The following is a 14556-nucleotide window of genomic DNA, read 5'->3' as shown; positions in this document are numbered from 1 at the left end:
GGTGGGCATGTGGCGGAGGGCTTCCGAGAACTCGGCCAGAGTGAAAGGCAGCTCTAGCTGGCCTCAGTTGCCCGCACTGACCGTCGGGAGTTCATCCCAGAGCACTCTGCAAGCGTTAGGATCGGTCGGATCCGGGGAGAAAAGGCCTGCGTAGAAGGCCCTAGCCCTCCCGTACATCTCCACCGGATCCATGAGGGGGGTGCAGTCCTCAGCGAGGAGGCAGGTGACGTGCTTCTTGGCCCCCCTCTTTTTCTCCAGGGCAAAGAAGAAGTGGGAGCCGCGATCCATCTCCCGAAGGAGGCGGATGCGAGATCGAACAAAAGCACCCTGGGCCCGATGGTCCTCAAGGGCCCGGAGCTCCTCCCGCTTCTCCCAGCACGCTCCGCAGAGGGATGGATCCTCAGGGCTGGTGGCCAGACGCCTCTCCAGCTCTAAGACCTCCCGTTCCAACTGCCCTATCGCCGCATCCCTCCGCCAGCTGGCGCCCCGGGTGTAGTCACAGCAGAAGAGCTGGGTGTGTACCTTCCCTAGGTCCCACCACCGCCGCGCTGAGGGAAAGGCATGCCGCTGCCCTCGCCAGGCCAACCAGAACTCCCGGAAGGATGCCATGAAGCCCACGTCCTCCAACAAGCTGTTATTAAAATGCCAATAGGCCAGCCCCGGCCTCTCTGCCCAGAGAGAGACCGTCACGGTGGCCAGGTGATGATCGGAGAATGGGGCTGGCCGGATGCTGGAGGAGTGGGCCTGTGAAAGATGGAGACGTGATAAATAGATGCGGTCCAACCGGGAGTAGCGCGACCGACAGGCCTCCACCCGGACAAAGGTGAACGTCGAGGCGTCGTCCGGGTGGTGGTCGCGCCAGACATCCACCAGGGAGTGATGGATGACTATCTCCCGGAGGATGTCTGCGGTGGCCAGGCACTGCTTGGTCCCCAAGTGGTCCCGCTCCTCGAGGGTTGTATTGAAGTCCCCGCCCAGGACCAGGCACTCTTGAGGATCCAAAGTGCCGAGGAAGGCGGACGCCTGCTGAAAGAAACGTAGCCTCTCCAGGCCCGATGTCGGGGCATAGATGTTGACAAGATTGACCACAAGCCCCTCCAAATGAACCCGGAGGTGCAGCAGGCAGCCCAGCACAGCCTCAGCAACCCCCAGCACCTCAGGCCGTAGGTTGGGGAGAACAGGGTCGCCACTCCAGCCGTACGAACTGTGAGATGGCTAAAGTAGACCCTGTCCCCCCATTCCAGCTGCCAGCTAGCTTCGGCGGCCGGATCCGTATGGGTCTCCTGCAGGAAAATCACAGAGTACCCCCCCTCCCGAAGGAAGGAGAGCACCTGGCACCTGTGGAGACCCATCCTACAGCCCTGGGTATTTAACGTGATGATGGTAAGAGGTTCCATGAGGAGGGCTGGGGGGGATCCTCACCAGCAGGGACGCTTGCGGTTCCCAATGGGCCGCGCAACAATCCATGACCTACCCCGTAGGTAATTAGGGAGTCACGGAAGAGGCGGACCCGCTGGTAAGTCGCAGCAGCCTGCTTCCCAGTCCTTTTACCCTCCCCCATGAGGGCCCTCGCGGCCCGGAGGATGAGACGGAAATCCTCCCATCGCTGCAGGGCGAGCTGCACCTTATTACGGGAGCCCTGGACGTCCTCACGGAACTCCCGCAGCTCCTCCTGCAGCGTATGGGAGGCCGGGGCCACTAGCCCCCAGCTGTCTGCCGGAGGGACTACTGACACAGCCCCGTGGCCCACCGAAACGGGCAAGCAAGGGGCAGACCCCCGATGTGGTGCCCGATGGGCTGGCGCCACGCAGCCCCCCTCAAACCCTGGCTCGAATGGGGGCGGCGGAGGGAAGATAGCAGCCCCTAGTGAGTCGGGACTGGGGAAAACAGACGCCGCTCCCTGGGGGCTATCCTCTAGGAGTGAGGAGATGACTGCCCCAGGGGCGGCAGTGACAACACGGGAGGTGGGGGGAACAGGGGCGGGGTTGACATCAGGGGCAGGGCAGGGATTCAGAATAAGGGCAAGGCAGGGGTTGGGTGCAGAGCCAGGCAGAGGGGCATAGGTAGGATCCTGGGCCCCAGGAGCCGAGCCGTTGAAAATGGCCCCTCTCGATCAGGCTCTGGGAGATGGGGGTGGGGCAGGGGGCCCTCCATGATGCCAGGCTCTGGCACCACGGGCGGCATAGTTGCCACAGCACTGTCAGTGGGGTCCCCGCCCGGGAAGGAGGTCAGTTGCCCCACACCCTCGAGGGGCAACCCGTGGGGCTCGGGTCCCAGCCACAGTGCACCAGCGGTCGCCTCGGTGGCTAACCGCAGGGTGTCACCCACGGCCGGGCAGATGGAGGAGCCCTGGGAACCCTCGGAGGCGGGAGCAAAGGTAGCAGTTAGGGGAAGGGGACATGGGACAGGCGGGGCCGGGGTGAGGTCGCTCAGATCGAGGCCCGCCCTCCCCCTGGGTGACTGGGGTCAGACCCAGGGCCTCGATCTCCTCGTATATGGAGGGGAGCTCTCCTTCCGCCACTTCGGAGGTCTCCCCGCTAGTGCCCAGAGCGACACTCGCCCCGAGGCTCACGGGGGTTGTGGATAGTAACGGGGCAGGTGGGGCTCCATCGGGGTCCTTGGAGGGAAGGGACTCTAAGGGACAGACAGCACTGCCCTCCCGTGCTGCCACATTTTCCCCAGCCGGCACCAGGGGATGGTGTGCACCCGCGGGCAAGGCAGAGGGCTTGGCATCGGCGCCCCCCCTTCTGGTCTTCCGGGGGGGGCTTCCGCATCGGTAGAAAGGGGCGGAGCTCGAGCCTTCCTTTTGCCCCGCTTCCCCTAGACTAGGGCCCAGCCCTCCCTGGCATCATCGGGGGGCTGGCTAACAGGGGTCGGGTCAGGGGGCAAGGATGATGGCTCAGGGACTGTGGGAGGCAGCGGTGGGGCAGAATAAGGGAGGGAAGAGTCCCCCTGGGGCGGGCCCTCTCCCACGCTTGGCGGCATCCCTGCCGCACCCTCCTCTGGGGGCCCCGCTGAATTGCAGGCAGCAGAGGCCGGGCTCTCCCGCTCGTCTGGGCATGCTGGGGGGAGCGCCCCTCGGGCCCGAGCGGGAGCCGTGATGGACTGAGTGGGAGGAGGGGCGGCTTCGGGCGCCGGGCAACCAGGGGCGCCGGCGATGACGGGGCCAGCGCCCTGCTGGGGCTCGGGGGTCCCGGATGCCTCTCCTTGCCGTGCCCCATTGCCCGGCAGAGGTAGCACCGGGCCTCCCCCGTGGAATAATGCACCCGGTAGTGGGCCCCCTGGTAGGGGATCAAAAAGGACCCCTCAAGCACCTTTCCGTCATGCGCCGCCGGCAGCAGTTGCAGCTGCACTTGCTGGCGGAACGAGAGGACGTGATGGAGGGCGGGGTCTTTGCAGCCCAAGGAGAGAGGGCTTAAAACGGAGATGGGCTTCCCCAGGGTAGAGAGGGCAGGTAACAGGGTGGCATTAGGAAGGAACGGAAGTCAGAACCAGGCGGACACCCAGGTCGTCCAGCGACTCGAGGGGGACGAACACGCCCCCCACCGCCAGGGGCTTCTCCACCGCCTCCTGGGCGGTGGCCTCCGATGCCAGGAAGAAGACTACCTTCCTGTACATTTTGGGGGCCGCCACAATGGCTGTGGGCCCCACTGCCCTCGCCAATGCCCACACGTAGGTCTCCATGTGGGGCGAGGCGGGCACCAGGAGGCAACGGACGCCGTGCTTCCTGGTCATGGTGGGAAAGGGGCCCCGGCCACTACTTCTGGTAGCGGAGGCTGCGGGCGGGAGAGATGACGTAACCGTAGGCGGGGGGGCTGCCGCCATCTGGGCGTATGCCCTGGGGGCCAGGGGAGGGATACCCGCAGAGCTGGTGGAAGGAGCAGCGGGGTGGGAGGCCGCGGCCGGTGGCAGGGCCGCGGCAGTGAGGGCAGTCCCTGCCATGGAGGGCCTGGACTTTTTAGCAGGACCCTTCCCCTTCTTCCTACCCTGACCCTTCCCGCCGGCTGGGGGGGCTCCCCCAGAATCTAAGGGGGGGGAGGGACGTGGCAGCAACGGAGGTCACCCCGGTGCCCGCCGCTGCCGGCGCCCCGGCGGGGGCGGTAACAGGTGGTTTGGCAGCGGCGGCTGAGGTAGAGGCTCGGGGTGGTGACGGAGGGGCAGGCAGGGGAGGGGTATCGAGGGCTACTGGAGGGGCCCCACCCGTCGTATCCCCCGCCATAGTGATCAGGGAGGGAGGGAAGGACACCAGAAAGAGGAGGGGAAAGGGGAGGCAGGTCAACCACTCCTCCCCGCTAGGCTGCGGGCAGGGGAGGAGGGCACCAAAAGGGATGGGCTGGACAGGGGGGCCTTCAAGGGCTAGTGGGGGACAGTCACCGACTCAGAGTAGAAAACCGGCTCCTCTAGCTGCAGTAGGGGAGGGAGGTCATAACAAGATTCAGGGAGTACAGTGAGATCGGGGCAAACTCAAACGGGGGAAGGGCACAAGCGCATAGGAGGGGGCATGGGCGCACTGAATAAGGGGCCAAGCAGGGCAGGGCTATCACATGGGGAAGGGGGAGAACCAGGCTGGAGGCAGGACAGGGAACCTAGGGGCTGACTTCAGAGGCAAGGGCGGGGCAAACAAGCAAAGGCTGCAGAGGGAAAAGGGCAGGGCAGGCAAACAAACTGAAGCCAGCAAGATGCTGGGGGAAGGGGAAGGGCAAAAAGGCTGCAAAGGGAAAAATGGGGCAGGGAGCCAGGGACAAAGCTTGCAAAAAAAGTCATTGTGGGCTGGCTGCTGCTGCAGGCCCCAAAGGTGGTGAAAGGAGGCAGCAGGCCGAGCAAGCAGCGGAGTCCCAGAAGCAGGAGCTTGAGGCAGATGGTGAGTGTCCACTGGGGGTGGTGGAGGGGGCAGCACCAATGGTGGTGGTGGGGGGGACACACTAATGGATTAGGGGGCAGGCTCCACACCACACCCCCTGTGTCCCCACGAACACAGTCAAAACCCCCACCACAAGAGCACAGTCCAAAAGTTACTCAGCTTTCTGGCCTCCTCCACAGTGGTCTACAGAGTCCTTGTGCGCTCTCCCAGCAGCAGATGGCCTCATCCCCTCCTCCTTCGGGGTCTGACAGCTCCCAGGCAGCAGCAGCAGCTCCAGGCAGCAGCCCAGGGGCCAGGCAGGCAGAGAGGACCCCTCACAGGTGGTGTTGATGGTGGCAGTGGTATTCACAGCAGCAGTAGCAGCAATGGCTAGGGTAGGGGTCCCTCACTCCCCCCACTCTGGGGAATGGGCCAGCAGCCTCCCCCCCAAGGGGCTGTAGTTGGAACAGTAGCAACAGCACCCAAGGGTGGGGGGGTCCAGTAGCTGGCCAGCAACCAGATAGGGGAGATGGCATCCGGCCCGGCCAGGAGAGCAGCTGGAGTAGGGGCAGTGGTGGCAGCGGCAGCAACAGCAGCAAGGGCCCAAGGCCCAGCAGTAGCAGGAGCAGCAGTCTCCCTCCTTCCTCCAGGCTAGTCAGGTTCAGTAGAGGAGTCAAAGGGAGATCTACTAGCCACTAGATGAACAGGTTTCTGTTCCCTGAGTGACCAGAGCAGGAGCTGCAGTAGAGCAATCAGGAACCTGCCAGAATCAGTTAAGACAGGCAAGCTAATTAAGACACCTGGAGCCAATTAAGAACATACTAGAATCAATTATGGCAGGCAGACTAATCAGGATGCCTGGTTTAAAAAGGACCTCCCATCGGTTGTGGGGGAGGGGGGGTGTGGCCTGGCAGACTGAGGAGTACAAGCGTGATCAGGCTTCAGGAGGATGATCCTGCAGTAAGGGTAAAGAAGGTGTTGGGAGGAGGTCATGGGGAAGTAGCCCAAGGAGTTGCAGCTGTCATGCAGCTGTTACAAGAGACACTGTAGACAGTTGCAATCCCCTGGGCTGGAACCTGGAGTAGAGGGTGGGTCCAGGTTCCCTCCCTCCCTCCCCCCATCTGCCTCAACTCCCTATTTGAGACAAGAAGAGGTGACCTGGACTGTGAGTCCCACCAGATGGGAAGGTCCCTGGCCTATCCCATGACCCACTAGGTGGGTCAGCAGAGGCTGCGGGGATTGTTCTCCTCCCTTTCCCCATGCTGGCCAGTGATAAGGTTACCTGAGTGAATGGCAGGTTTGAGCCACTAGCAAAAGTGGCCCAGCTGAGAGTGGCTGTGAATCTCTGAGGCAAGCAAATCCGCCAATAAGCACAGAACTCACTAAGGCAGAAGAGGAACTTTGTCACACCAGGTATAAACCAAGCCCTGGATCCTGCAGAAATAACCATGCAGGTGGACTCCTGTATCGGCACAGAGTTCACAACCGCCTATGTGCGGTGCAGAAGTCTGTCCATGCAGACTTTTAAAAATATATTAGGAACAATAAGACTCCTGACAATGGTATTGATCCATTACTAGATGGAAAGGATAGAATTATCCATAATCATGCAGAAAAGGCAGAAATATTGAATAAATAATAGTTATTTATTGGAGTTATTTTGAGGGAGTTCTGTGGCCTGTTATACCAGAGGTCAGACTAGATTATCATAATGGTCTCTTCTGGTTTTAAAATCTACGCTCTGTCTAATTTAAGGAAGGTTGGTGGGAGGAGCAATTTCTATAATGCACAAGGCCCCAGATTCTTTAATCTGGCCCTGGGGGAGACCTAGGTTCAACTGTTGCTCTGCTTCACATGGCAAACGGATTTGTACTTGGATCTCCCCTATCCCAGGTGAGTGCCCTAACTGCTGGCTTATGGGGCATTCTTTAATAGGGCCTCTCAAACTCTCTTTGTAAGTTGTTCCACTTTGCATATTTAAATAATTAAATATCCACTGGAGCAAGGGGTCTCTATCCTGGGTCTACTACTTCCCAGGTGAGTGTCCTAACTGCAGGCTATACAGTCACTCTCACTCTGGCCCAGTGCTTACATTGAATTGTAAGATCAGCCCCCACAGGTGAGAGAAGCAAGGGGAGGGATCCTGTTGGGGCTTAGGTGTGAGATAGGTGCCTAGAAAAAGGCAGCTAAGTGCATGCTCACTGTTAGATTTTTAGGTGCCATGGAGACTTTAACGGTGGGAATTTCAGTAGATAGGGACTTGAGCACTTACAGAGTTAGGCAGCAGCTGAGTAGGGGTTCTGAGAATCTCCGTGGCACCTCAATGTTGGACTTAGGTGCCTAAGCTTTTTTGTGCATCTATCCCATAATGATTTTGAGTTCCACAAAGTTTGGGTTCCCAACTTGAGACACCTAAAGGGGCCAAATTTTCAGGGGGGAGGTGCAATGCACATTCTGAAAATCAGACTATTTCTAGGTGTCTCAAGTTGAGCACACTAACACTGAGGCCCTTAAAATCACCAGTGATGTTTGTAAATTTTGGTCCAGGTCTCCTGGCTCCCAACTTCTTCTTCAATCCACTACACCACTGCTATCTAACTGTGCAAGCAAAGCCATACATTCCACTGGTTTTTTATCATTGTTTCTAAAGTGCAACTTCAACTTTCCCAGCTTTCAGAGTTCTTTATTTGTTCTACTTTGAGGTTCTTCTAAGGTCCTCCTTAAATTTAATTCATTTATAACCTTAACTTCAGTTTAAAGATTTTTGTCTGGCAATTTATTTTTAGATTATTGGTCTTCCAATTTTTCTTCCAATGCTGCTCTCTTACCAAGATGATTGGAACACATTAAAAAGTGTAGAAAGGGTATTAATTTATTCCATCTCTGTGTTTCTTTGAAAAATTAATTTTAGGATCAAAATAAATGGTGTAAGTGGTAAGAAAAAATACACTTTATAAATGAAGAAAATGCAAAGACTGAAATATTATCTCCTCAGCTTTGCCTAAGCTTTAAAGCACGTTATTTTAACACAGATTTCAGTTATATCCAAACACACACTTGCGTGCATCAAGCATGGATCTACAACTCTGACTTAGAACTTTGAATCAGACATACCTCCGTAGTAACTGACAGTCTGTTAATCTCACAGCTGCTCAATGGCCTATGCAAAATGAGTTGGACTCAGTCCAGTCCCTAGAAGACAGGTGCCCACATTGCAGAAATCCCCAGCACAGTTGGCATGAATTGGCACCCTTGTGGCAGTTTGGCTAGAGAGGTCAAAGCCTGACTGTGACTAGAGACAGCTGACCCTCTGAACACACTGTTTTTTCAAGACCAGATATGAGGCACCTGCACCTGTAATTCCCCACCGGGGTCCAGCAAGGGCATCCAGTCTAGGCTTCCAGCTCCAAGATATTACCTCTCTTGGGTGGAGACCCTCAGGTCATTCTCTCCTGAGTGGGGAAACTTTAAAGCTGCACAGTTCCCTGCCTACACTGTGATATTCCCAGCCAGCCAGCTTGCCGAAACAGGCTAGTCTCTGAACTTCACTTTCTCTCCAAAGGTTATGAGCAATGTACCTGCCCACAGTTATAAGTTACCACACAGCTCTTTCTAAGCAAGCACATTACAGAGAAAACAATAAAAGACCTTACAGACATGCTAAAACCCCAACTCCAACTTTGGTCTCTGATCTCCAACCTTGGTCTCTGTAGTTAAAGCCCATAATTTGTTTTTCTCCGTGGTTAGACATTCTTAACTGTCTCAGATTCAGAACCAGAACATAAGCTGGGCAGTTCAGCTGTGTCTTTACAACAGCTCAGGCCTTTAATCTACCAGTCTCCTGGAACAGGTAATCAACTGATAATCACTCTTTCCTCAGGGCATAGATTCAAAAAGCTGGGGAATTCACATTAACCTCTACCTAGGGATTCCCCAGGAAATTCACTTACAAAAAGTCTATTCTTTTCTGGCATATTTTTAATATAGCCCTGTCATAAATATAAAGGGAAGGGTAATCACCTTTAAAATCCCTCCTGGCCAGAGGAAAAATTCTTTCACCTGTAAAGGGTTAAGAAGCTAAAGGTAACCTTGCTGGCATCTGACCAAAATGACCAATGAGGAGACAAGATACTTTCAAAAGCTGGGAGGAGGGAGGAAAAACAAAGGGTCTGTGTGACGCTTTTGCTGGGGACAGAACAGGAATGGAGTCTTAGAACTTAGTAAGTAATCTAGCTAGGTACGTGTTAGATTATGATTTCTTTAAATGGCTGAGAAAATAGCTGTGCTGAATAGAATGACTATTCCTGTCTGTGTGTCTTTTTTGTAACTTAAGGTTTTGCCTAGAGGGATTCTCTATGTTTTGAATCCAATTACCCTGTAAGGTATTTACCATCCTGATTTTACAGAGGTGATTCTTTTTTACTTCTATTAAAAGTTTTCTTGTGAGGAAACTGAATGCTTTTTTCATTGTCCTAAGATCCAAGGGTTTGGGTCTGTGGTCACCTATGCAAATTGGTGAGGATTTTTACCAAACCTTCCCCAGGAAGTGGGGTGCAAGGGTTGGGAGGATTTTGGGGGGAAAGACCTTTCCAAACTCCATTTTCTCAGGAACCCAGATAAAGTTTGGTGGTGGCAGTGGAAGTCCAAGGGCAAAGGGTAAAATAGTTTGTACCTTGGGGAAGTTTTAACCTAAGCTGGTAAAAGTAAGCTTAGGAGGTTTTCATGCAGGTCCCCACATCTGTACCCTAGAGTTCAGAGTGGGGAAGGAACCTTGACAAGCCCTTTGAATGGCCAGATCTCACATCTGTCATATCTTTTCCCTAGAGAACATACAATCGTGGCCCCACAACGATATATAAACCATTAATTTAATACAATGGACCCCAAGGATACTTACTTAATTTAGTAAGGTCTCCCAAGAAGGATATGTCAGAACTTTGCCATATCTGTCATATATCCCCCCTAAAGAAATGGGTGTAACTAAAGTGCTTGACTGGCATCCAAGAGAAATTAACAGGTTTATTCCCAAAATGGCATTTAAATCATTACCACCATTTATAATTTCATATTTCAACTATGCATCTAATAAACATTCTGCTAGCAAGCCAACATACATCCTTCAAAAATCCACATTATTATTAGACATCCCATCCTGTACAGAAGCTGATTAAGGTTTCCTGGGGCCCTGGGCCAGAGGAAGTGGGGGCCCCTCCCCCTTTCTGCCCCTTCCACCTGCAGCCCCTGCCCACAGCCCCACCCCTTTCTGCCCTTTCCCCGCAACCCCACCCCTATTCCACCCAGGGCCCCCTCCCCACCTTTTGCCCACCCCACAACCCATTTGCTTCTTTCTGCCCCAACTCCTGCAGCCCCAAAACTGGAGAAGCTCTGTCCCTGTGCCATGGCAAGACCAGAGAAGCTCTGTCCCCACGTCAAGGCCTTGGGGCCATAGCAGGGAGTCAGAGCTCCTCTAGTCCCAGGGCCACAGTGGGGATCCAGGTGCTGGGGCTTCCCCTGCCACTCCCACCCCCTGCCAGCCCTTCTGCAAGGGACCAGGATTCGTGCGCTGGGGTTTCTCCCACCCTGCCCACCTGGCACTTCTGCCAGAGAGCAGGGTCAGGCACGTGGACTTCCCTTGCCACATCACAGCATTTGCGGAGAGAGGGTCGGGGCACTGGGGGCTTCTTCTGCCAGAGTGAAGGTTAGGGTGGTGCAGGGGGGAGGCTTCCCCCGTCCTGTGGCTTCTGCCAGGGTCAGGGACCACTGTGGGGCAGCTTCACCCATCCCATGGCTTCTGCTGTGGATGGAGTCAGGGGGCCATAGAGGGTGGGGTGGACAGCTTCCCCCATCCAGTGGTGAGCTGGAGCTGGTTCGCACCGGTTCGCTAGAACTGGTTGTTAAATTTAGAAGCCCCTTTTAGAACTGGTTGTTCCACAAGGGACAACCAGTTCTAAAAGGGCTTCTAAATTTAACCGGCCAAAAGTGGAGCCTTAGGCGCCGACTCTACAGGTGCTCCACCCCTGGAGCACCCAAGGGGAAAATTTGGTGGGTGCAAAGCACCCACTGGCAGCTCCCCGCCCCAGCTCAGCTCAGCTCACCTCTGCTCTGGCTCCGCCTCCACCTCCTCCCTGAACGCTCTGCCCCGCTCTGCTTCTCTGCCCCAGGCTTCCCGCAAATCAGCTGTTTGCGCGGGGAAGCTGGGGCAGGCTGAGAAGCAAGCCATGGCTTCCCGCTCAGACCCATAGAGGCAGATCGGAGGTGAGCTCGGGCAGGGGGGTCGCGAGGAGGGCTACATGCACCGCAGCAGGTAACCGGGGGGGGGGGGTGAGTGGGCGCGCAGGGGAACCTCTTCCCACCCCAGCTCACCTCCGCCACCCTCGGCCTGAGCGGGAAGCCGCAACCTGCTTCTCAGCCCTCCCAGGCTTCCTGCCGAACAGCTGATTCGCAGGAAGCTGGCAGGGGGTGGGGGCCACGGAGAAGCAGAGCGGGGCGGTGCATTCAGAGGAGGAGGCAGAGCGGAGGTGAGGTGAGCTGGGGCCGGGCGCGGGGTGGGGAGCTGCCGCTGGGTGCCCCACCAATTTTTCCCCATGGGTGCTCCAGCCCCGGATCACCCAGGGAGTCGGCGCCTAAGGCACCACTTTTGATGTGATCGGTGGGGGAAGCGGCTCCCCCCAGCCCTTAGGAGCCAGAGGGACCTGCTGGATGCTTCCTGGGAGCTGCCCCAGGTAAGCACTGCCGGAGACAGAGTCGGGGTGCTGCAGGGTCGCTGCGGGGGCTACCCCCACCTTGCAGCTTCTGCCAGGGTCGGGATTGGAGGGCATCATGAGGGATTGGAGGGCATCAGATGATGAGGGCTCTCTGCTGGTCTGCCCCGATCCTGTATAATTTAGAACCTCTGTTTAGAATGCACAGGGCTGAGCTCTTTCATGACCCCCTCTTACCCATGTTCCCCCAAAACATTTGGGTGTGAACTAGAAGGCATGTGAGGTGTCCCTTTTGTCCCTTACGGGGTTAGCGGCCCCAAAGTGATGGCTTGCGGTTCCCTACTTCCTCTGGAAGTATTCTTTGGACCAAAGGGAAAAAATGAGGCAGGGCTGCTTCCCTGTGAAGTGACTCTTGACCATGGACTCGTTTTAATAGCAGTGAGGTCAAGCAAAGGAGATTCCTCAAGCTCCCTCCATAGCCAAATTCCTTTCTCTGCCCCACCTCCTTGGAGGTCAGGCCAGAGTAGGCATCTAACTCCCCCTGCCCCGAGGTGGTTGTCTGCACATACTGGAAAGATAAGGATTCCTCTGGGATACAGGCAGGGGAACACACATCCTCTACTCCCTGTCAGCTGCCACATTTGCATTTTGACTAACAGTCCCTTGCAGGTCTGGGGCTAACTGAGGGCATCTTTGCCAGCAGGCTGGCTAACCTAGTGAGGAGGGCTTTAAACTAGGTTCACCGGGGGAAGGAGACCAAAGTCCTGAGGTAAGTGGGAAAGCGGGATACCGGGAGGAAGCACAGGCAGGAACGTCTGTGAGGGGAGGGCACCTGCCTCATACTGGGAATGAGGGGCGATCAACAGGTTATCTCAAGTGCTTATATACGAATGCACAAAGCCTTGGAAACAAGCAGGGAGAACTGGAGGTCCTGGTGATGTCAAGGAACTATGAGGTGATTGGAATAACAGAGAGTTGGTGGGATAACTCACATGACTGGAGTACTGTCATGGATGGTTATAAACTGTTCAGGAAGGACAGGCAGGGCAGAAAAGGTGGGGGAGTAGCACTGTATGTAAGGGAGCAGTATGACTGCTCAGAGCTCCGGTACGAAACTGTAGAAAAACCTGAGTGTCTCTGGATTAAGTTTAGAAGTGTGTGCAACAAGAGTGATGTAGTGGTGGGAGTCTGCTATAGACCACCGGACCAGGGGGATGAGGTAGATGAGGCTTTCTTCCGGCAGCTCACGGAAGCTACTAGATCGCATGCCCTGATTCTCATGGGTGACTTTAATTTTCCTGATATCTGCTGGGAGAGCAATACAGCAGTGCATAGACAATCCAGGAAGTTTTTGGAAAGCGTAGGGGACAATTTCCTGGCACAAGTGCTAGAGCACCCAATTAGGGGGGACGCTTTTCTTGACCTGCTGCTCACAAACCGGGTAGAATTAGTGGGGGAAGCAAAAGTGGATGGGAATCTGGGAGGCAGTGACCATGAGTTGGTTGAGTTCAGGATCCTGACGCAGGGAAGAAAGGTAAGCAGCAGGATACGGACCCTGGACTTCAGGAAAGCAGACTTCGACTCCCTCAGGGAACGGATGGCCAGGATTCCCTGGGGGACTAACATGAAGGGGAAAGGAGTCCAGGAGAGCTGGCTGTATTTCAAGGAATCCCTGTTGAGGTTACAGGGACAAACCATCCCGATGAGTCGAAAGAATAGTAAATATGGCAGGCGACCAGCTTGGCTTAATGGTGAAATCCTAGCGGATCTTAAACATAAAAAAGAAGCTTACAAGAAGTGGAAGGTTGGACATATGACCAGGGAAGAGTATAAAAATATTGCTCGGGCATGTAGGAATGATATCAGGAGGGCCAAATCGCACCTGGAGCTGCAGCTAGCAAGAGATGTCAAGAGTAACAAGAAGGGTTTCTTCAGGTATGTTGGCAACAAGAAGAAAGCCAAGGAAAGTGTGGGCCCCTTACTGAATGAGGGAGGCAACCTAGTGACAGAGGATGTGGAAAAAGCTAAGGTACTCAATGCTTTTTTTGCCTCTGTCTTCACTAACAAGGTCAGCTCCCAGACTGCTGCGCTGGGCATCACAAAATGGGGAAGAGATGGCCAGCCCTCTGTGGAGATAGAGGTGGTTAGGGACTATTTAGAAAAGCTGGACGTGCACAAGTCCATGGGGCCGGACGAGTTGCATCCGAGAGTGCTGAAGGAATTGGCAGCTGTGATTGCAGAGCCATTGGCCATTATCTTTGAAAACTCGTGGCGAACGGGGGAAGTCCCGGATGACTGGAAAAAGGCTAATGTAGTGCCAATCTTTAAAAAAGGGAAGAAGGAGGATCCTGGGAACTACAGGCCAGTCAGCCTCACCTCAGTCCCTAGAAAAATCATGGAGCAGGTCCTCAAAGAATCAATCCTGAAGCACTTGCATGAGAGGAAAGTGATCAGGAACAGCCAGCATGGATTCACCAAGGGACTAATCTAATAGTCTTTTATGATGAGATTACTGGTTCTGTGGATGAAGGGAAAGCAGTGGATGTATTGTTTCTTGACTTTAGCAAAGCTTTTGACACAGTCTCCCACAGTATTCTTGTCAGCAAGTTAAGGAAGTATGGGCTGGATGAATGCACTATAAGGTGGGTAGAAAGCTGGCTAGATTGTCGGGCTCAACGGGTAGTAATCAATGGCTCCATGTCTAGTTGGCAGCCGGTGTCAAGTGGAGTGCCCTAGGGGTCGGTCCTGGGGCCGGTTTTGTTCAATATCTTCATAAATGATCTGGAGGATGGTGTAGATTGCACTCTCAGCAAATTTGCGGATGATACTAAACTGGGAGGAGTGGTAGATACGCTGGAGGGGAGGGATAGGATACAGAAGGACCTAGACAAATTGGAGGATTGGGCCAAAAGAAATCTGATGAGGTTCAATAAGGATAAGTGCAGGGTCCTGCACTTAGGACGGAAGAATCCAATGCACCGCTACAGACTAGGGGCCGAATGGCTAGGCAGCAGT

This window comes from Lepidochelys kempii, chromosome 1 (assembly GCF_965140265.1).
Source record: "Lepidochelys kempii isolate rLepKem1 chromosome 1, rLepKem1.hap2, whole genome shotgun sequence".
In the NCBI taxonomy this organism is placed as follows: Eukaryota; Metazoa; Chordata; order Testudines; family Cheloniidae; genus Lepidochelys; species Lepidochelys kempii.
The sequence above is the reverse complement of the archived record's forward strand: the minus strand, read 5'-3'. Positions refer to the sequence as shown.